Below are 21,654 nucleotides of genomic sequence, written 5' to 3' on the forward strand. Positions count from 1 at the left end.
GAGGGATGTATTACATGGGATACGTGTCACTGAACTGTCATTATGTGACTCTGAATCATTAATAAGATACACAAGCCATCTGTGCTCCCTACAAATCACAGTAATAACCACAATAGGCTACAAGTAGTAGTATGTTATTATCAGAGCTTTTTTTCTCAGAAAATAGGTGCAGGAACTCAAATACAACCCGTTCAGATTTCACAAACAGTAGAAGGGTCCTAAAGGGACATTAAAGCGGATGTGCCACTAAACAAATATATTAAAAGCCAGCAGCTACAAATACTGCAGCTGCTGACTTTTAATATAAGGACACTTACCTGTCCTGGAGTCCAGCGGTGATCGCAGCAGATGACGAGCCGATCGCTCGTCACCCTGCTGCTCCCCCCTCCATCCTCGGTGAGGGAACCAGGAAGTGAAGCGCTCCGGCTTCACTGCCCGGTTCCCTACGGCGCATGCGCGAGTCGCGCTGCGCCCGCCGATTGGCTCCCGCTGTGTGCTGGGAGCCGAGTGTTCCCAGCATACAACGGGGGACGGATGGGAAACGAGGAAAAAAACCCGTCTTTTGCCCGTATCGTAGGGCCGGAAGTGGGTGCAGATACCTGTCTGTAGACAGGTATCTGCACCCCCCTCCCCCCTGAAAGGTGTCAAATGTGACACCGGAGGGGGGGAGGGTGCCGATCAGCGGGACTCCACTTTAGAGTGGAGATCCGCTTTAAATACCAGGATTGCATTACATACAGAGTGCAGAGTTCAGGGGGGTTACACACAGAGTGCAGAGCTGTCACTTGTAAACACAGAAACCAGACTTCTGTGTTTACAAGTGATTGTGGTGAGTAGGCACCAAAGGGTCTGAGCCAGAGGTGGTGGAACTGAGTTCCCCCTGAAAAAAAGCCCTAGTTATTATAGACAAGATCTTGGGAAACCTGTAAGAGGCCCAGCAGTTTTTTTTTTCCACGAAAGTGGAGTTACCCTTTAAAGAAAATAAGATTGCAACCAAATAAATAACAGCATGCAACGCTGTGTACAATTGCTACACAAGCCATGTAATTTATTGTTATTAAAAATTACCGTATTTTTTTTTTTTTATATCTGTAAAATTCAATGCCATAAGGCCTCCGGGAGCAGTTCTGTACACCAATGCCCCCAGCAATGTCTTTTCCTGACTCTGTGATTGGCTCACTGATGCTCCCATAGTCTGCACAAAGCTACAAGTAACATTTTAGGCATCTCCTGCAATAGAAATTTCAGTTTTGGTGAGATATGCCACAAGGGTTACTTCATACTTGTGCGACTTGTCGTGCAATTTTGGACATCAAAGTCGCATGACAAGCCGCTTTCCAATGATTACCATTCATATATATGCAACTTAAATGGGTTGTAAAGGTAAAATTTTTTTTTTAAATAGCTTCCTTTACCTTAGTGCAGTCCTCCTTCACTTACCTCATCCTTCCATTTTGCTTTTAAATGTCCTTATTTCTTCTGAGAAATCCTCACTTCCTGTTCTGTCTGTAACTCCACACAGTAATGTGAGGCTTTCTCCCTGGTGTGGAGTGTCGTGCTCGCCCCCGCCCTTGGACTACAGGAGAGTCAGGACACCTACTAACACACAGCTCCTTTCTCTATCTGCAATGTAGAGAGCGTCCTGACTCTCCGGTAGTCCAAGGGAAGGGGCAAGCAGGACACTAGGCTCCTCCATTCAGGTCTGAACTCACAATGTCCCTGGATACTTGGATGCCTCCCTCCAATCACATTATTGGTTTAACTGGATGGAATTGTGTTTTTTTTTTTTCCCAACCAGTTTAACTATGTAATATCAGACAAACAGTTGCTCCGTGAGTCTCCCAGACCTGATTCCTAAGTGAATCCCTTGTTTAGCTGGGACCTCGATGACAGCATGTTGAGTTTTCAACAGGGCTGCCCAGAACAGCAGCATCCCTTCAGGCTGGGGTTCTCCTCCTGGACAAGAACATGGCTACCTCAAGGCCCGGGCTATTTATGCACTGCAGTCCTCCAGAAATCAAGCCTGTAGAGCCCAGCTTAACTGTTAACTGGAGAGCCACGAAACACTGGACAAGAATAGGACTGCCTCAACCCAGACTATATATGTATGCTCCAGTCACCTACTGGGCACCCTCCCCCAAGGATTGGCTGAAACCACATAAATAGTCAGGCTGCTTTATCTGACTATCCCAACCCACTATGTTCTGGGATCCTCCAGAAACAGGGGGGCATAATCAAACCTACAGCCTAAAGCAAACACAAGCTGCTCAACTGATTACAGGAGAGCCACATTCAAAAAGATTACCGTATTTATCTGGGTATAGCGCGCACCCCAAGTCTAGAAGGAAAATTTCAGGGAAAAAATGAATTACTTACAGTTTGAATGCCCCTCGTCGGTGTCTCGCCCGGCGTCCATCGGCGGCCTTGTCCGGTCCGGCGGTGGTGTCCTCCCTGCTTTTGCAGTACACTCGGGGCCTTGGTGGTGTCCTTCCTGCTTCTCCCGCGCTGTCTCTGAGCGCCGCCGCCATATACCGAGCGCGGTACACTCGGCTAGGCTCGGCCACGCTTGGCTCCTCTCGCATAAAGGCTAGGAGGCGGCACAGGGCGTGACCGCGAGCGGAGCCGAGTGTTCTGCGCTCGGTATATGTCGGCGGCGGCGCTCGGAGACAGCGCGGATCGGCGTATAACGCGCAGCCGCGATTTCCCCCTGATTTTAAGGGGAAAAAAGTGTGTTATACGCCCATAAATACGGTAATTGTCTGTCTCTCGAACAGTGAGTTTATTCATTGAGTTAAGCTGTCTGAATTGATGCAATGGATAAATGGAACACCAGGTCGTGTAAGCCCTACATGAAGCTGGAGATGACGTTTATGGCCTAGTAGTTTAGTCAGAACAGAGTCTTTTGGGTGATCAAACCCACTAGACTTTACCCAAAACGAAACTACTTAAAATGGAGTTCCACCCATAAATATAACATTACATCAGTAGTTTATAAAAAATGTCATTAGTCCTTTATGAAAAAATGTTTTTTTTTTTTTAGATGCCTTCAAAGTGTTGTTGCTAGGCAGAATAGTTAATCTTCCCACTTCCTGCACCTAGGTGCTTAATGCTTCCTAACCTACACCGCACAGACTCCTGGGAATGTAGTGGGTGTAACTTTCCAGGAGTCTGTGCACTCCCCAGTCTCAAAGAATCATGTGACTTGGACAGCACAGGTGCTGAAACCTGATCTGACACTGCTTGTGCAGCACTGAGCATGTGCGAGATCTGCAAGGCTGAAATCCAGGAAGTCATACAGTCTGGTTTCATGATGCCCACACTTAAGATGGCCCCAGTCAATTTCTATTTTATAAAGTGTCTAAATGCTGTAACAACCTAACAAAACTGACCTTAGTTTACAGACTAACTTTACTAGAATACATTAAGCTTGTGTATTACAGGGGTATTTATATTTAAAAAGGGAAATTGTGGCCGGAACTCCGCTTTAAAACTAAAATAACTTATTTTTGTGTGTTCAGTTTTTCATATAATTTCTAATACTATATAAAGATAAAAAGGGGTCATCAAGGTAGTTTGCTATTGGTTGAAAAGGTTGTCTGCATGTGTACCCCATTATCTCCGTATCTATTCTAAATGACTTGACCCAAGCTGGTCTAGGGGCCGCCGTTTGTGTTCCTTTGAACATTCTCAGCTTTCAGCCATTGTTAGCGTAAGTTGGTGCTTTATAAAAGATGTATGTAGTCTGGTCATGACTTTGACCTCCTAAAGGACTGTGATCGAGAGGAAACCATTTCTGGAGGTTCTAATAAAAGATTTTTTATATAACGTATTAACAATCTTGTCTGGTTTTGAAAGGTAGGAGTGCTGCTAATGTGCAAATGGCAATTCAGCTGCGGTATGCCGAGCATTTTTTACATATACAAACCGGGCCGTCTTTAATATGGTTTGGGCCCTGGGCAAACATTTTTTTTGGGCCCCCCTCCAGCTTATTTTGGGCCTGGCTGGTTCACATGTATGTTTTGGCGGCCCTCATTTGTGCAGGTACAGCAGCCCATTGATTTGAATGGGCTGCCATGCCTTTGTTTCCTGCAGAAAAAAGGTGCATTCAGCATTTTAAAAATACAGTTGCCTTGAAATCCATGCTGCTTTTGCACCATGCTACTTACCTGCAGTTCTTGCACACACAAACGCACTGTGTTTTTAAAAGCGTGACCTAAACGTCTAAAAATGCAGCAAGTTTGACAGTGCGGGAACTGCAGATAAGTCACAGCAGAATGGACAGACAGTGCTGTATTTCAGTGCTTGATGGACATAGGTGTGCCGTGTGCGCAGCCTATTACATGAGGCATGCGCTTTTCTTTGCAGGAAACACAGGCCTGTGAACCAGCCAGGCCCAAAATAAGCCCATCAAGCAGTTAAATACAGACAGTAATGCCATGTGCTCTGAGGCCTTACTCAGCCTGGACTGCAGGTCTGGTCTGTGATTTAAAGAGTTCCTCTATTTTACACATGGCATGGCATGGGGTCCCATGGTGCTAAAGCAGAATGGACAGACGGTGCTGTGACCCCCATGCCATGCCATGTGTAAAATAGAGGAACTTTTTAAAACACTGACCAGACCAACTCCACTGCTGCCACCTATCGTCCTGGGGTGGAACATCACCCCAGCAACAACAGAATGAGCCCACAGCACAGCCAAGCTGAGACAGAGACCCTGTTTTGAACATGACAATTTAGATCAGAGTCTACTAATACTCTGATCACCCTCTAAATTTCAATAGCACTGGTACTTTGAAATAACCAGGCGCTACATATATATATAATTTTTTTTTTTTAAGCGGAGCTCCATCCAAAAGGCTCTGCCTCCTTCTCCCCCCTCTACGTTGTCACATTTGGCCCCTTCTGAGGGGGGGTGCTTGGTTTTGACAGGTACCTGCTCCCACTTCCTGCTGAGAGCGGCAAACTCAGCTGGAGGTTCAGCCCTTGCTGCAGCCAGGCTGTTAAAGCGCAGCACGGTTCGCGCATGCACAGTAGTTTCCCTTACACAAGATAGCGCCAGCACTCGAGAGCCGATTGAAGAATTGGCTCGGGTTAGAACACTGTGGGATCCCTGGACAGGTAAGTGCCCTAATAGTAAAAGTCTTAAACCTTTTTTATGCGGTGGCTGGAGCTCCTCTTTAACACTTGCTGCAGTTTCACCCACATTTTGGAGTTCTCCTTTTAACCCGCAGGCTTACTTCTATCTTTTTCTTTTCTACAGTGCCGCCTCTGTGCAGAAATGATTTGACATGTTGTAAATGCAATAGACGTAAGCACAAGAGTTTACCCCATTATTCACCTGGAAATGATGCAATTTACATTGTATTCGCATTACCGCCTTCAGCCAGCAAGTGATAAATAACTGCCATTAAACCAAAGACAGAGTTCTGTGTATTTACACTTCATCAGTAGAGGTGAGGACACTGCATGGGCTGTCAGGCTTAATGTCACTCTAATTGCATCCTTTGTCCTGAGCGCCTCTTCTCTCCGTGTTGCCAAAGAGCCCTTGTTGTGATGTCTTTGAAGCCGTAAAAACGTTTTTTTTTTCCTCTCTCTCTCCGCAGTGTCCTGTGTTCATGTTCCTGTAATGAATCCCTAAGATTACCTTGCCTTGTTATTGTCAAAGTGTTCCTTGCTTTACTCTATGAAATATTTATGAAACATTTCTAATATTCATGTTGACAGAGCGCACAGAGGTTGTACACAATTTTCTCTTTTCCATAGCTGTGGTATGCTCCAATTTTAGTTTCTGCGGCGGATCATGTGATTTCGGTCAAATCCGTATAGTAAATATGTGCAAAGAGCCAACCTATAGCCTTATTCTTGATGCATGTGAGAGATGGTAGCTTTCTTTTGTATCCCATTTATTATTATTTGTTTTTTATAGATCATAGGGAGTTCAGTACTTTTTAACCTATTCTGGCTCTCCTCTCCTACATATAAAAATCATAATTTTTTGTTCGAAACTCACTCAGAACCCCCAAACAATAAATATATATATACTTTTTAGCAGAGACGCTAGGGAATAAAATGGTGGTTGTTGCAACTTTTTATGTCACATGGTATTTGAGCAGCAATTTTTCAAACACACTTTTTTTTTTTGGGGGGGGGGGGGGGGGGGGTTGTTCCATGAATTTAAAAAAGTTTGCAAAGGAAGGAAAGTATATGGACAGCCGCACTCAATTAGCTATGACTAAGCATTGAGGTTCAATGTGAAACGCGTCAGCTGTTTTTTCCCACTGTATGCTGTTTTTTGTAGTGCATTTTCTTTTTACCCAATAAAGGGCACGTCTTTTTTAGACATTGGAGTGCGGCTGTCCATATACTTTCCTTCCTTTGCATGCTTCGTGCATTGCCGGCACCCGCTGGTTCTTGAGTGGACAGTGATTGCCTTAGGTGTGCTCACCTGGAGCGGCAGTTTTCCCTATCAATTTCAATAAGTTAGCCCGATATTTATTTATTTCTTAATTTTTCTTTTTTTTACATAATGTGAAAGATGATGTTACACAGAGTAAATAGATACCTAACATGTCACACTTTAAAATTGCGCACACTCAAGGATTGTTACTAAACTTCGGTACTTAAAAATCTCCACAGGCGACGCTTACATTTTTTTTTTTTTTACAGGTTACGTATTTAGAGTTGCAGAGGAGGTCTTGGGCTAGAATTATTGCTTTCGCTCTAATATTTGCGGCAATACCTCACATGTGTGGTTTAAACACGGTTTACATATGCGGTGCAAGATGTACATGTGCGTTCGTTTCTGCGTGCGAGCACGCAGAAAAGGTGGCACTTTAAAAATGTATTTTACTTTTATTAAATTTTTACACTTTCCCCTTTTTTTTATTTATATTTATATATATATATATATATATATATATATATATATATATATATATATATATATATATATATATATATATATATATATATATATATATATAATATTATAAACACATTTTTTTAGGGGAACAACGGTGTTATATTGGTTTTGAAATTAATTGCTATTAATTGCTGTGTGCAAAGGAACACCTTAAAGTGGAGGTTCCATCAAAAAAACAATTTTGCTTTAAACTGTAGCTTACGACTAAAAAAGAAAAAAAAAATTTTTTTTTTACTCATCTGGAAATGCCTGTTGCTATGCGGTCCCACGAAATCTGCCTTTGAAACCACCTAGGATTCTGACATCATCTCCCTCTAATGCTCCTGGGAAATGTGTGTCATCATTTCCCAGGATGCAGTGCGCTACCCAATTATCACTCCCCATCCAAGGCTTCCAGGAAGTAAATGCCTGTAGGCTTCAAAATGCCCATAATCAAAATGACAACGGTGTAGATATAGTTTTATAAACTATATTTTTTGAATAACTATGCGGATCGGCGACAGATTGTAAAATAGTAAGTGACCGGATTTATATTATAAAAACGCAGGATGAAAGGTCATACATTTAAAATATGCTAATTGTGGTTGGAACTCCGCTTTAAATTCTAGGCCTGGGTTGTTCCCAAGTTGAAATTAAAACTGGAAGTAATTAAAAAAAAAAAAAAAAAAAGTGCCTCGCAGGAGGGGACCTTGTGCTGCATTCTTCATAATAAAACTGTTCAGCAGGGAAATGATCTATGATTCTATGATGTAATGTTTTGGGTGGAGCTGGGAACTCAAATGTAGACATTTCACTGGAATGGAGTGACTCAACCTGGAGATCTTCTCGATGTAAAATAAATAATAATGAATATATATATATATTTTAGGGCTGTGCAAATTAACTTTTAATTAATCTTTAATTTTTTTGATCGATCAAAATCTTTTTGATCAATTAAAATTCTTTTGGTTGCTACTCACCTCTCCGCCGGCTTCTGGCCCTTCAGGGAGTTCCGTCGGAGATCCAGTTACATCACGGACACCGGCGGGGCTTGCCGTGTCCATCTGAAGGGCTCCTTTGCTGTGCCTTCATATCTGCATGCCGGCGGGACCTTACTATCTGCCACACGCAAGGGGTGTTACACTTCCCTCTATCACTTCCCTCTATCAACCTGGGATTCTACAGCCATCCACTGGGAGTTGTGATAGTTCCCTTCATGGGACATCTACATGCCGACGGACTGATGTTAACCTCTCCTCATCTGGATGCAGCAGTGGTATCATTGTACACATTTTTATACCAGTATCATACTTAGCTACATGTTTTTATGACTGCTTTTGCTCCCGTTTGGTATTACTCGCACCATTTTTACAGTTTATGTAGCTACATCGATTTTATCTCCAGTGAAATATTTATTTGGTTACCTACTTGAAGACTATAAAAGTTTTAATGCTTTTCCCATCGAGCGCTGCCTTTGTGTGTTTTTTGTATCCTGCTATCCATTTTTCCAGTGGTTGGTAGCTGCACTGGGAATCAGCCTGCAAGGAGATCAGCTAAAAAGTAGTTGGATCTGTATGTGCATTTATAATTAATCGAAATTAGTCGATCAATTAATCTTTTTTTTTTTTTTTTTTTAATCGATTAAACAGAAAAATATTGATCAGTAACAGCCCTAATATATATATATATATATATATATATATATATATATATATATATATATATATATATATATATTCATTTTTGGGATGTTTTATGACTACATCTCCTGTCAATTGGCCAAAACATTTTAATCTTTGCTTTTTCATCTCATTTAAATTTATAAAGTGCCTCCTAGATTAACAGTTTAGCTCCTCACGTCTGTACATAGGCCACATCTCCTTCTGGTAGGTTTAACATTCATTCCCATAGATCTGCAGAAACAGAGCCACTTTATGTCAAGTCTGTACAGATCAGGGCCCAGCTTTCCTTATAGGTTCATCATGTGTTCTCAGGACCGGGACAGGGGGGGGGGGGGGGGGCAGGAGGCGATGCTGCCCTGGGTGCAATTGTTTATTTCAGGGTTGGGGCGCCCTAAGGGAAGGGTCACAGTTTGGAATCTTTGCCCTGTGCGACCTTGTCCCATCACCCAGTGTTGTTATATTTTTGGGAAAACTTAATGCCACTGTTAACGAGATTTTCTTTTTAGCTGAATTAGCGGTGCGAATCACATGCGATGTCTGTCTGACATTGCAGCAGTGTGAACCGACCATAAGGGTTTGGAAGGCATTCTGATGTACGCACACCCCATCATTATTATATACTTGTGGTTTCAAGGAATCAAAATCAAGTTTGTAGCACATTTAGAAGGTTATAGCTGGCTGTGGATGAAAGTGGGATGATCATTTTTTTATTTTTTTTTATTATTCAAATGCCATTCCAAAATGGATTGTAAAATAAATAAATAAAAATACCGTATTTATGGGCGTATACCGTGTGCCGGCGTATAACGCGCACCCCAAGCTTAGAAGGGAAGTTTAAGGAAAAAACGTATATTTTGGATGTCTTGCCCGGCGTCCATCGGCGGCCTTGCCCGGCGTCCGTCTGCGGCCTTGCACGTGGTCCGTCCAGCCTTGTCGGTGTCCGTCTGGTGTCTTGCACGGCGTCGCGTCCATTGGCGGCCTTGTCCAGCGTCCGTCTGCGGCCTTGCGCGGGGTCAGTCCAGCCTTGTCGGTGTCCGTCTGGTGTCTTGCCCGGCGTCGCGGCCTTGTCCGGCGTCCGTTTGCCGGGGGTTGCAGCATTGTGTGTTTGAGTTTGGCGCCTTGGTTGAGCTGTGCAGAGCCGGATTTCCGGTGAGTTCGGCTCCTCCCGGCTTCTCTCGGCTCCTCTTGCGTGGCTGAGCGTGGCCGAGTGTCCAGTACACTTGGCTCGGTCTTTGTCGGTGGCGCTCTGAGACAACGAGAATCAGCGTATAACGCGCACCCGCGATTTTCCCCTGATTTTAAGGGGGAAAAAAGTGTGCGTTATATGCCGGTAAATGTTAATTTTGAAAAATGTTTAATCGCTTTAATAATGTTTTTCTGCCAAAGTAATGAATGTGCATTAAATATTAATTCTACGTTTTATGAGAATGCAGCTCATGAAATTGAAAAAAATGAAGTATCGAGTTTAATGTATGAATGTTTTTGTAAACTAAAAGCATTGCTTTTCGAGCTTCGTCGCTCACTTTGCACACAGTAAAAGAGGAGAAAAGTGGATCATTAAGTGATGAAAACATAAAGTAGAAGGGTTGATGGGTCGGAAGGTAGAGCTACAACGATCGGGCTCATTTCCATCCCAGGATTATGTAACCCAATGTTTTTTTGCTGCATTCTCTGGGGAAGAAAGATGATTGCTTTAAAATCATATTGCTTGGCTGCCAAGGAATGTTTTGTGAGAAAAGTAAATAGTGCAATAATATCACTGCTGAGAAACATCAAACAAATCCCATAAGAACTGCGGTTTATCTTTAGTAGCACAAGAGCCAGCTCTGCTCGTGGCATCCCAGAAGTCCTAGGTATCGAACGGTACAATGAACACTCTACAGCCATTTTTTTGCTTTTTTTTCTCCTTTTATGTATCAGAATGTCGAGTTTCCCAAGAAACTTGACAGTCACCCAAAACTTCAAGGTGCTCTCCTGATCTTCTAGCAGCTGTGTGAAGTCTTCAAAGATGTTCTACATCTTCCCAGAACTCCTAAGACTTTGATCATCTGATATCACAATAATTGGTTTGGCATGTAGGCAGTAACCTGAGGCCACTCCACATTCTTACACTCACAAGACTTTTAGGACATTCGCAAGACCTTTGGGGTTCTCTCTTGGTGTCCTGACAGATGTTATGAGGTCTCCCCAGATGTTTCACACCTGAATATGAGAAAAAAATATAAATCGCGCAACCTCTACCACCCTACTTGACAAACACAAACGTATAAAAGTGGGTGGTGTCTAGTAAAAAAGTTCACTGCTGTGTCAAAATGGTGACATATGGTGGCTGCTAGTGTGCACCGTGCAGCCACATCAACACCCCTCAACAATAGTAGTGATGGTGATTAAAAGAAAAACAAACAAATAACACTGAGGCCTCGTGCACACGACCGAACATGTCTGCTGAAACTGGTCTGCGGACCAGTTTCCGCGGACATGTTGGGTCGTCTGTACGGCCGACCGGACAATTTTCCGGCGGATCGGACAGGTTTCCTAAGAAACATGTCCGCTGGAACATGTCCGCTCGCCCGAGAACCCGCGCATGACGTCGAAGTGATTCGACGCATGCGCGGAAGCATTGAACTTCCGCGTCAGAGAACGTTGGTGTCGTATACGTCACCGCGTTCTCTGTCCGCGGGGATTTTGGTTTGATGGTGTGTACAACCATCAGACCAAAATCTGCTAGTCCGATGAAAACGGTTCGCGGACCGTTTTCATCGGACAGATCCACTCGTGTGTACAAGGCCTTAGATCAAAAACCATAAACGGAGTTTGAGTTTTTGCTCTATATGAAATAATAACGATAGTGATAATAAACAGTCCAAAGTATTGACAATAGAAAGTCCATAAATAGCAGGTAAGATGTCAAACACCCGTGCATCTGTGTCACATGACAGATTAGTTGTAAACGTGTCCAAAAGAAGAGTGACATGTCCTCCACCAGACTTATAGATTGGCTTCTTGCCGGATTTCCACGATCCCTTATGACAGGGGATCAGAAACAGCATGTAATAGGTCCCAATCTCACGGTTTCAGATATATGCGGTCCTGATGGATCTCATTCACAAGTAATTTCACCGGTATTAGTGCCCACCATGTAAGAAACTGTAACGGCTCCACATAGTGTATTAAATGAGTAGAATTTTTTTTTAAAAAGTTAAAAATGCACTTACAATTATGCAGTTAAAGAATCGCCTTGAATCTAATGTGCCGGCCGGAACACAAAACTCAGGCACCCGTCCACTGGGGGAACGTTTAGAGCTTCTTGGGTGACGACAGCTTCTTGGGTGAATATGCCTGAGACTTGAATCTCTCTGTGCTTCAGTACAGGGCCATTTAAATGCAAGGGCACTCTTGGGCTCTGCCCAGGGGTCCCAGATACATGGGGGGGACCCACAATAATCTTGCATTACATTATACTTGCCAACTGTCCCGGAATTGCTGAGACAGTCATGCTTTTTACTAAACTGTCCCGATAAGGTCATGCCCCAGAAAGCATCCCAGAACCTATACTGTGCCCTCCTGATCCCAGTAAAATAGGTGTGTAAATTGGGGAAAGCTGGTAGGGGCCCCAGTGCATTACTTTGCCCAGGGGCCCATGATGCTACTAAGATGACCCTGCTCCAGTAGTGTGTAGGTATGTATGCCCCCACTGCTCTACAAGTTATTTGGAGGTTCTCTTTTAGATGAAGTTTCACATCTACCAGAGTCATTCGAGATTTGGATCTTCTGGTCCTATGATAGTGGGGCTTGGCCCCTATGCAGTATGGAGTCCACTTAAACACAGTCTAGATCAGGGGTCTCAAAACTTTCTAAAAAAAAAAGGGCAAGTTTACTGTCTGTCAGGCTTTAGCGTGGCTAGAATGTGGCCAGTGGGAGTAGAAAATGCCCTAGCATCAGTGGGCATACACCATGCCCCATTATTGGCTTTAACAGGTGAATAAAATCCCATTGTTTGTATCAATGGGAAGAATTGTGCCATCGGTAGTGTCAGTGGGAGGAATGGTGTCCCTTCGTTGGTGTCGTTTGGTGGAATAACTCCCCAAGGGCCAGATAAAGGCAAGCAAAGGGTCACATCTGGCCCCCAGGCCGCAGATAAAAGACCACTGGTCTAGAGCAGTGATGGCGAACCTTGGCACACCAGATGTTTTTAAACTTCGCCAAGGTTCGCCATCACTGGTCTAGAGCATCTCTTGAAACACCCAAGGCTTTCAGGGCTCTTTGCCATTCCTCCCCACAGCTGTTTGAAGTCTCCTGAGATGTGTCCTGAGGACTCCAAAGACTTAAAGTGGAAGTAAACCCTCCTATCGTTTTCAACCAAGGAAGCGGCCATCTTGACCTCTGTTTAATCTGCAACTGCCATGCTGCTGTACATGTGACCTGTTATGAAACCAGCCATTGGATGGTTTGGCAGTTTGGTTGAGAGCACAAACAAATGTGACGGCTAGCATTTCCGGCATGCCGGGAATGTTAACTGTTTTTGTAACTATGTAATTGAAGGGTTTACTTCCACTTTAAGTCATCTAGTCTTGTGGAACACTTGTGTTTTCTATATGCTGAATCTGCTTGACAGCAGTCCATTGTGTTTTGAGAGACTACAAAAACGTGCATAATAACCTAGTCCTATGATTGAATGGCATCGGTGTCTATTTCCAAAAAATAGAATCTACAGGCTTTTTTTTTTTGATATTCGTATATAAGAAATTTGTTATGTGAATAATATTTTGTAACCAGGCTCTGCTTAAAATAATATTTTATATATATATATATATATATATATATATATATATATATATATATATATATATATATATATATATTTATATTTATTTATTTTATGTTTATTGGGAACATATCAACTGTTTTCAACCATGGGGATGAGAACATTTGAAGATGGAAGAACCAATTTCTAACAGTGAATGTGGTTTTCGTTCAGGAAATTCCATTCATTCCAAAATCGTTAAAAGCCAGCAATATTTTGAAGCCTTTTGAACATTCGTCAAGTCTCTGTTGGTATAATAAAATGTATAGAAGAATTTTTTTATACAAATTTATGAAAATCTACTAGTGTATGCCCAGCTTGAAGCCCATCTCAGGAGGGGGGGGGGGGGCTAAGAAACCCAAATTTGTGTGCCTGCACTGCATGACTTAAAGGGGTTGTAAAGGTTCATGTTTTTTCAACTAATGTATCCTATGCATTAAGGTGAAAAAACATCTTCCGATCACTGGCCCCCCAGCCCGCCCCCCCCTTTTACTTATTTGAGCCCTGGAAAGTCCTGCGTTGCGAATGCGCTCTTCTTTTGTTCCGTCTTCTCAGCTCTTCATTGGATAGATTGATAGCAGCGCAGCCATTGGCTTGCACTGCTGTCAATCAACTCCAGTGATGTGAGGTGTAGTCAGCGGCTATGGACATCATATACAGGACTCGGGAGCGCGCCCGCAATGTAACCCCTTTGGGAGAGCGCTTCCCAGAGGGGGTTATCAGAAGTTAGAGGAGCCAAGACAGTCACCAAGGGGGACCCCAGAAAACGAGGATCGGGCCACTCTGTGCAAAATGAGCTGCACAGTGGAGGTGAGTATGACATGTTTGTTATTTAAAAAAAATATATATATTCGAACATTTAGTGTCGCTTTAACTGCTCGTTTTTTGGAGAGGAGAAAAGGAGACTTTCCTAATCCTCCGATCCTTCCAGAGCAAGACTGGTCAGGCACCCCCACACTCCAGTTATCTTAAGTTATGGACTGTTTGACATCAAGCCCAGTGCAGGCTCCATAGACCAGGAACAGTCTACTGTTGGACCGTGGAAGAGCGTGGCTTTCTAGTGGAATGAAGTAATGGGTGAGTATAAGCTTTCCCCTCACTCTTAAAAAAAGCAAGCCGTTGCACCGCATGGGAAAGTTCTTTTTTTTTTTTTGCCTGAAGATGGACCATTTCTAAGCATTATTGGGGTTAAATCGATGGTCATTTTTGACCTTTAGTAATAGGAACATTTTGAAGGAATATGATGACAAATCTCAAATTTAACCGTAGTGCCTCGTACACACGGCTGGATTTTCCGAGGGAAAAAAAGTTAGACGGGCTAATTTTCTAGGAAAGTCCGGCCGTGTGTAGCGTCCATCTGACTTTTTTTTTTTTTCAAAAGTCCGACGGACCTTGGAGAACGTGTTCTCTTTCTTTCCGGTCGACTCACAGCGTACTTTTGCACGGTCAAAAGTCTGACCGTGTTTTCAAGGCATAAGGGTCTGTGTTCATCCGATCCCCCCCAAAGGGGAGAGTGGAAAAAAGACAGGGGGGTTCCTGCACAGTGTGCGGGGACCGCCTTGTCATCCGCTGGCTCAGCGAGGATCAACGGAGCGATCCCCGCTGAGCAAGCGGAGGTTCACGGGGCAGATCATTACTGATCCGCCCCATGTGAAGTTTTCATTGGGGAGGGGGGGGGGGAATCCTACAAAAAGTTGTACATATTGTATGGAAACCTGTTTGATAAATCTGGGATTACATTTAAATAGCAGGTCTAGAAGAAATTAGTTGATTTAATGATGGCAAGAAAGAATGTTCCAAGAACGTTCTGATGAGAGTTTTTGTATGAGCATTGTACGAAATTCTACTGGGGAATGCGGATGATGCTTTTATCTTATCAGTAGGGTCTGTTTGACTTGGAACAATAGAGAAGATAGGTATTGGAACAGAGACCAGTGATAAGGTAACCTTTTCTAATATAGTGTTTGGAGGGCAAAAGATTATCTGCAGGATTCTGTATTATCGCACATATTTGAGTCTGAGGGGTGAATTTTTAATGACTTTCGAGTTCACTTAAAGCACACCTCCTGTGAAGAGTGCTGAATCACGGCTCTAAGGGATGCTCCAGGCAAAAAGCCAAATGCACCGATGAATTATGTAAATGTATACCGTTTTAAGTCTTTGTAATTCTGTCCATCCATTTTTGTGATTCCCACACATTTTCCACACTCCACAGCCAGATGTTTGACACACCTATTTCCTAATTCATCTTCTTGGTTTATCAGCACAGCTTCCTATGTCAACTCTTTTTCAGCCCTCTGTATCATCAGCTCTTTCTAGAGAGCAGGAGTTGACCCAGGATATACCGTAAGGCAGGCCATAAATTTGGGTTATTTACGAAAGGCAAAGCCACTTTGCACTACAAGTGCAAACTATAAGTGCAAAGTGCACTTGAAATTTTATTTTTTTGTGTCAAATTTTTATTGAATTTTCAGGTGTACAATAAATAAAAGTGACGAGCATTACGTTGTTGAGATGGTACTTAAATGACAAGGTAAACAGAAAAACGGTATGAATTAGTGCAATAGAAAATAAAATAACAGCAGTATAGAAAGCATAAAGACGTCGACACTAAAGGTTTCCGAGAATGTCCGCTGCCGCCATCTTTCCCTGAGTGTCTTCCTCGTATCACGGTTCCAGGCGCTGTGACTGGCCGCAGGCCGCGATGATGTCACTCTCACGCATTCGTGCGGCATGATCGCCGTTGGTAACGGCACACTCAGTGCGCCTGCGCGCTGTTGTCTACAGTGCATGCGCTGTAAACATCGGTGCATGTCTTTTGGAAATATCTCCTAAACCGTGTAGGTTTAGGAGATATTTCTTTGCACCTACAGGTAAGCCTTAGTCTAGGCTTACCTGTAGGTAAAAGTGGTCTGTAAGGGTTTACAACCACTTTAACAATGAGATCCCTCTGATGCTTTGGAAGCTCTTTGCAGACCATGTCTTTTGCTGTAGGATGCGACTAAGAAAATGTCAGGAAAGACCTACTAGAACAGCTGAACTTTATTTGGGGTTAATCAGAGGCACTTTAAATGATGGCAGGTGTACTAACCCCTATTTACATGAGTTTGAATGTGATTGTTTCATTCTGAATACGGCTATATTCCCATTTATAAGAGGGTGTGCACACATATGCAACCACATTTTCTGAGTTTTTTTATTTTTACCCCCCCCTCTCTAAAAGACTACAGTTTGTTTTTCAGTTGAATTGTAGAGTTTATAGGTCACTTTAAAGGTGGTAAAAGTTCTGACCTTTTAACTGAGGTGTGTAGACTTCTTTTTTTTATATATCCCCTGTATATACACACATACAGTTGGGTCCATATAAATTTGGACAAAGGTACAAATTTAGATTTTTTTTTTTCAGGTTTTTACCCAAAACATATTTAAGCTATAGTTCTATAATGGACATGGGCTGAAAGTGTACATTCTCAGGCCTAATTTGAGGGTATTTACATCCAAATCATAGGATGGGTTTAGGAATTACAGCTCTTAAGAATAGCCACCACCCCATTTTCAAGGGACCAAAAGTAATTGGACAATTGATTTAAAATTCGTTTCATGGCCAGGTGTTGGTTACAACTTCATTATTTCTTCATCAATTAAGCATTTAAAAGGTATGCAGTTGATTCTAAGTGTAGTATTTGCATTTGAAATCTATTGCTGTGAACCTACATCGTGTGTTCATAGGAGCTGTCCATGCAAGTGAAACAGGCCCATTGTAAGGCTTCACAAATGAAACAAATCTATCAGAGAGATGGCAGCAACATTAGCAGTGGCCAAATCAACAGTTTTGTACATCCTGAGGAAAGAAGAATGCATTGGTGAGCTCAGCAACATAAAAAGGCCTGGACGTCCACAGAAGACTACAGTGGTGGATGATTGCAGGATCCTCTTCACAGTACAGATTGACAATGATCCAAAACACGCTGCAAAAGCAACCCAGGAGCTTTTGAAGGAAAATATGTGGAATATTGTGCAATGGCCAAGTTAATCACCTGATCTTAACCCACATGAGCATGCATTTAACTTGCTGAAGGCAAAACTAAAGGCAGAAAGACCCACAAAGAAACAACAACTGAAGACAGCTACCGTTAGAGCCTGGCAAAGCATCAGAAAGGAAGAAACCCAGTCTTTGGTAATGTCCATGGCTTCCAGACTTCGGGCAGTCCATTGGCAGTAAAGGATTCTCAACAACATCTTAAAAATTAACATTTTATTTATCATACCTCCCAACATTTTGAGATGGGAATGATGGACACCTACTAACAAACGTATGTAGACATAGGACACACCTCCTGCCACACCCCCTTAAAGGAGAATTAACCCACAAAAGGTTTATTAAATCCACAAAGGCTTTTTTTTTTTTTTTTTCACACTACTATTCCTTTATATTGGCTTTTAAAATGTATAAATGCTGCAAATTTTGAATTTAAATGAAAGGTTTAGCGCTGGGAAACACTTTTTGAAAGATAAAAGGTGAATTTTTATATACATCTATATATATCGGACCAAAATGAGGAGGAATGAGGTACAGAGGGACATTGCTCCAAATCAAGGACAGTCCCTTGAAATTAGGGACAGTTGGGAGCTATGGATTTATGATTTATATAAATGTGTCCAATTACATTTGAGCCCCTGAAAATGGGAGGACTGTGCATAAAAATTGTTGCATTTCCTGAAATTTGTACTTGATATTTATGTTCAACCCCTCAAATTAAAGCTGAAAGTCTGTACTTCAAATTCATTGTTAAATTTTATTAATAATCTGCTGGCATACAGAACCAAAAGTATGACAATTGTGCCAAAGTCCAAATATATATGGACCCAACTGTGTGTGTGTGTGTGTGTGTGTGTGTGTGTATATATAATATATAATATATCATATATATACATAGTGCATGCACACAGTGTATAAATATAATTTATTTTCTTAATACAAACTGTCCCTAGCTTGCCTGTGACCTTTCAGCACTGCACATCTAGGTCTGCTATGAAGGAAATAGTTTGGCAATGTTCATCCTGTAATTGATTTATCTATGGAAACAAGATGGCTGTTCTTCCCGATCACGTGTCCCCTTCCCTTTCATTCTCAGACACTTCAGCTCTGGATTTTCTAGCGGGGTTCGTTTCTCCGGCACTCGTTTTCCTCCTGACATTCCAGAATATTTTTCCTGTGCTCGGATATATGTGTCATTGTGTCCACACATCTGAAACATATACTTTTCATCAGTCTGGCCTGCAGTTCTTCTAAACATAACCTTCCAAACGTGAAACCGCAGGTCCAGGTTCCTATTCGTATTCCTATTGCGTATCAATACTACAAGTGTTAAAACCAAATTTCGGGGGAAAAAAATTATATATATATATATATAGCTTTTTTTCTCAGAAAATAGGTGCAGGAACTCAACCACGACCCGTTCATATTTCACAAACAGTAGAAGGGTCTTAAAGGGGCATTAAATACCAGGATTGCATTCCATACAGTGCAGAATTCAGGGGGTTACACACAGAGTGCAGAGCTGTCACTTGTAAACACAGAAACCAGACTTCTGTGTTTACAAGTGAATGTGGTGAGCAGGCACCAAAGGGTCTGAGCCGGAGGTGGTGGAACTGAGTTCCCCCTGAAAAAAAGCCCTGTGTGTGTGTGTGTGTGTGTGTGTGTGTGTTTGTGTGTGTGTGTGTGTGTGTGTGTGTGTGTATGTATGTATGTATGTATGTATGTATGTGTATGTATGTGTATATATATATATATATATATATATATATATATATATATATATATATATATATATATATATATATATATACACACATACACACACACACACACACACACACACACACACACACACACACACACACACACACACACACACAGTACAGACCAAAAGTTTGGACACACCTTCTCAATCAAAGAGTTTTCTTTATTTTCATGACTATGAAAATTGTGGATCCACACTGAAGGCATCAAAACTATGAATGAACACATGTGTATATATATACACATTATATATAACAAAAAAGTGTGAAACAACTGAAAATATATTTCATATTCTAGGTTCTTCCACCTTTTGCAGCAGACACATCTCTAGAACTGGTAAGAGGAGACAGTGTGAATCAGGCCTTCATGGTAGAATATCTGCTAGGAAACCACTGCTAAAGAAAGGCAACAAGCAGAAGAGACTTATTTGGGCTAAAGAACACAAGGAATGGACATTAGACCAGTGGAAATCTGTGCTTTGGTCTGATGAGTCCAAACTTGAGATCTTTGGTTCCAACCCCCGTGTCTTTGTGCGACGCAGAAAAGGTGAACGGATGGACTCTACATGCCTGGTACCCACCGTGAAGCATGGAGGAGGAGGTGTGATCATGTGGGGGTGCTTTGCTGGTGACACTGAGGATTTATTCAAAATTGAAGTCTTACTGAACCAGCATGGCTACCACAGCATCTTGCAGCGGCATGCTATTCCATCCGGTTTGCGTTTAGTTGGACCATCATTTATTTTTCCACAGGACAATGACCCCAAACACACCTCCAGGCTGTGTAAGGGCTATTTGACCAAGAAGGAGAGTGATGGGGTGCTGCGCCAGGTGACTACTTCTTGAAGCTCATCAAGAGAATGCCAAGAGTGTGCCAAGCAGTAATCAAAGCAAAAGGTGGCTACTTTGAAGAACCTAGAATATGAAATATATTTTCAGTTGTTTCACACTTTTTTGTTATGTATAATTCCACATGTGTTAATTCATAGTTTTGATGCCTTCAGTGTGAATCTACAATTTTCATAGTCCTGAAAATAAAGAAAACTCTTTGAATGAGAAGGTGTGTCCAAACTTTTGGTCTGTACTGTGTGTTAGCATGGACATCTATGGTGATGCTTTAGCATGGACATCTATGGTGATCCTGGGGTTGCTTTCGCATGGACATCTATGGAGATGTTGGTAATGTAGCCTTCCCAGGGGACAGCTGAGAAACGCTGGCTACAACACAAGTGCTCCTGAAAAACTTGGAAGTAAAATAAAGGAACTAAACTTCAGGTGAGCGCTGGTGCATTACATAAAAATGCAGCGTATCTGCACAAAACCAAAGCAATTCTCCTTGCTGAATGAGAAGCTGCTGGATTTACGTCGGATCGGATTTAGACCCACTTAAAACAGAACTAAAGACAAAAGCTTTTTTACATTTTTGGATGGAGTAAGGGTAGGAGTGAGTTACAACCTCTGAGGGACACCTACTAGCAAACGTATGTAGGCATAGGACACACCCCCGCCACACCCCCTTAAAGGAGAATATACAAAAAAGGTTAATTAAATCCACAAGGACTTTTTTTAACCACTACTATTCCTTTATATTGACTTTTAAATGTAGAAATGCAGACATTTAGAATTTGGATGAAAGGTTTAGCACTGGTAAACACTTTTTGAAAGATAAAAAGTGCATTTTATATACATATATATAGATCAGGCCAAAATGAGGGACACATGAGGACAGAGGGACTTTGTTCCAAATCAGGGACAGTCCCTTGAAATCAGGGACAGTTGGGAGCTATGCCAAAACTAGTGTTCCCACTGGAAATTTCTCCTCTATTCTTGTTCTGATGACAACCCCAAATTTAGGATTTTCTTTGACATTCATGCATGGCAATAATGGTAAACGGGACAAATGGGGAGGACGAATCTCCCTAACGGGATAACAGACTGACATGAAAACCTGACAGATGTTAGTCTGTAACGGGAGTCCCTTTTTGGGCATAGGGTGACGGAGAACTAATATCTCGGATTACATGAGATGGGACATTAATGATTTATATATTGCAGGATATCTTGAGATGTTACAAGTTGGTTATTCTGACCCCACCAGGTCAGTGGAGTGTTTTCATTCAATGTGGGGACACATGCTTTTGAGGTGTTAATTGGGTCTGCTCCAAGACCTTTCATTATGTATGCTAATAACACTGTTTGTGTGAAGATGCTATTGATGATAGATATGTGTTGTGAGTTAGCAGTCTAAAGGTCAGATGTCTCCTTTCAGGGGTAGAGAATTAGCATGTCAATTATGTTTAGTAAAGGAATGTGACTTTTCAGCTGTAGTAATTAGGTCATGTTAAATCGGTGCCAAAACTTCTGACATAGAAATGTGTATTATGCAGGTGAATCACTTAGTATCGGAGTCCGGACGTCTGGGGAATAATTAGCTCAACTGAATGTCCTTGTCTAAAAGAATGTGA

At 42.1% G+C, this 21,654-nt stretch overlaps 1 protein-coding gene across 1 annotated transcript in view; it reads left to right on the top strand.

The window, feature by feature from the left end:
- The window catches only part of PRKCE (protein kinase C epsilon), a 491,004-nt gene that overhangs the window by 143,326 nt on the left and 326,024 nt on the right, over window positions 1-21,654 (top strand). The window lies entirely within an intron of this gene.

The sequence above is a fragment of the Rana temporaria genome, chromosome 4 (assembly GCF_905171775.1).
Source record: "Rana temporaria chromosome 4, aRanTem1.1, whole genome shotgun sequence".
Classification (NCBI taxonomy): domain Eukaryota; kingdom Metazoa; phylum Chordata; class Amphibia; order Anura; family Ranidae; genus Rana; species Rana temporaria.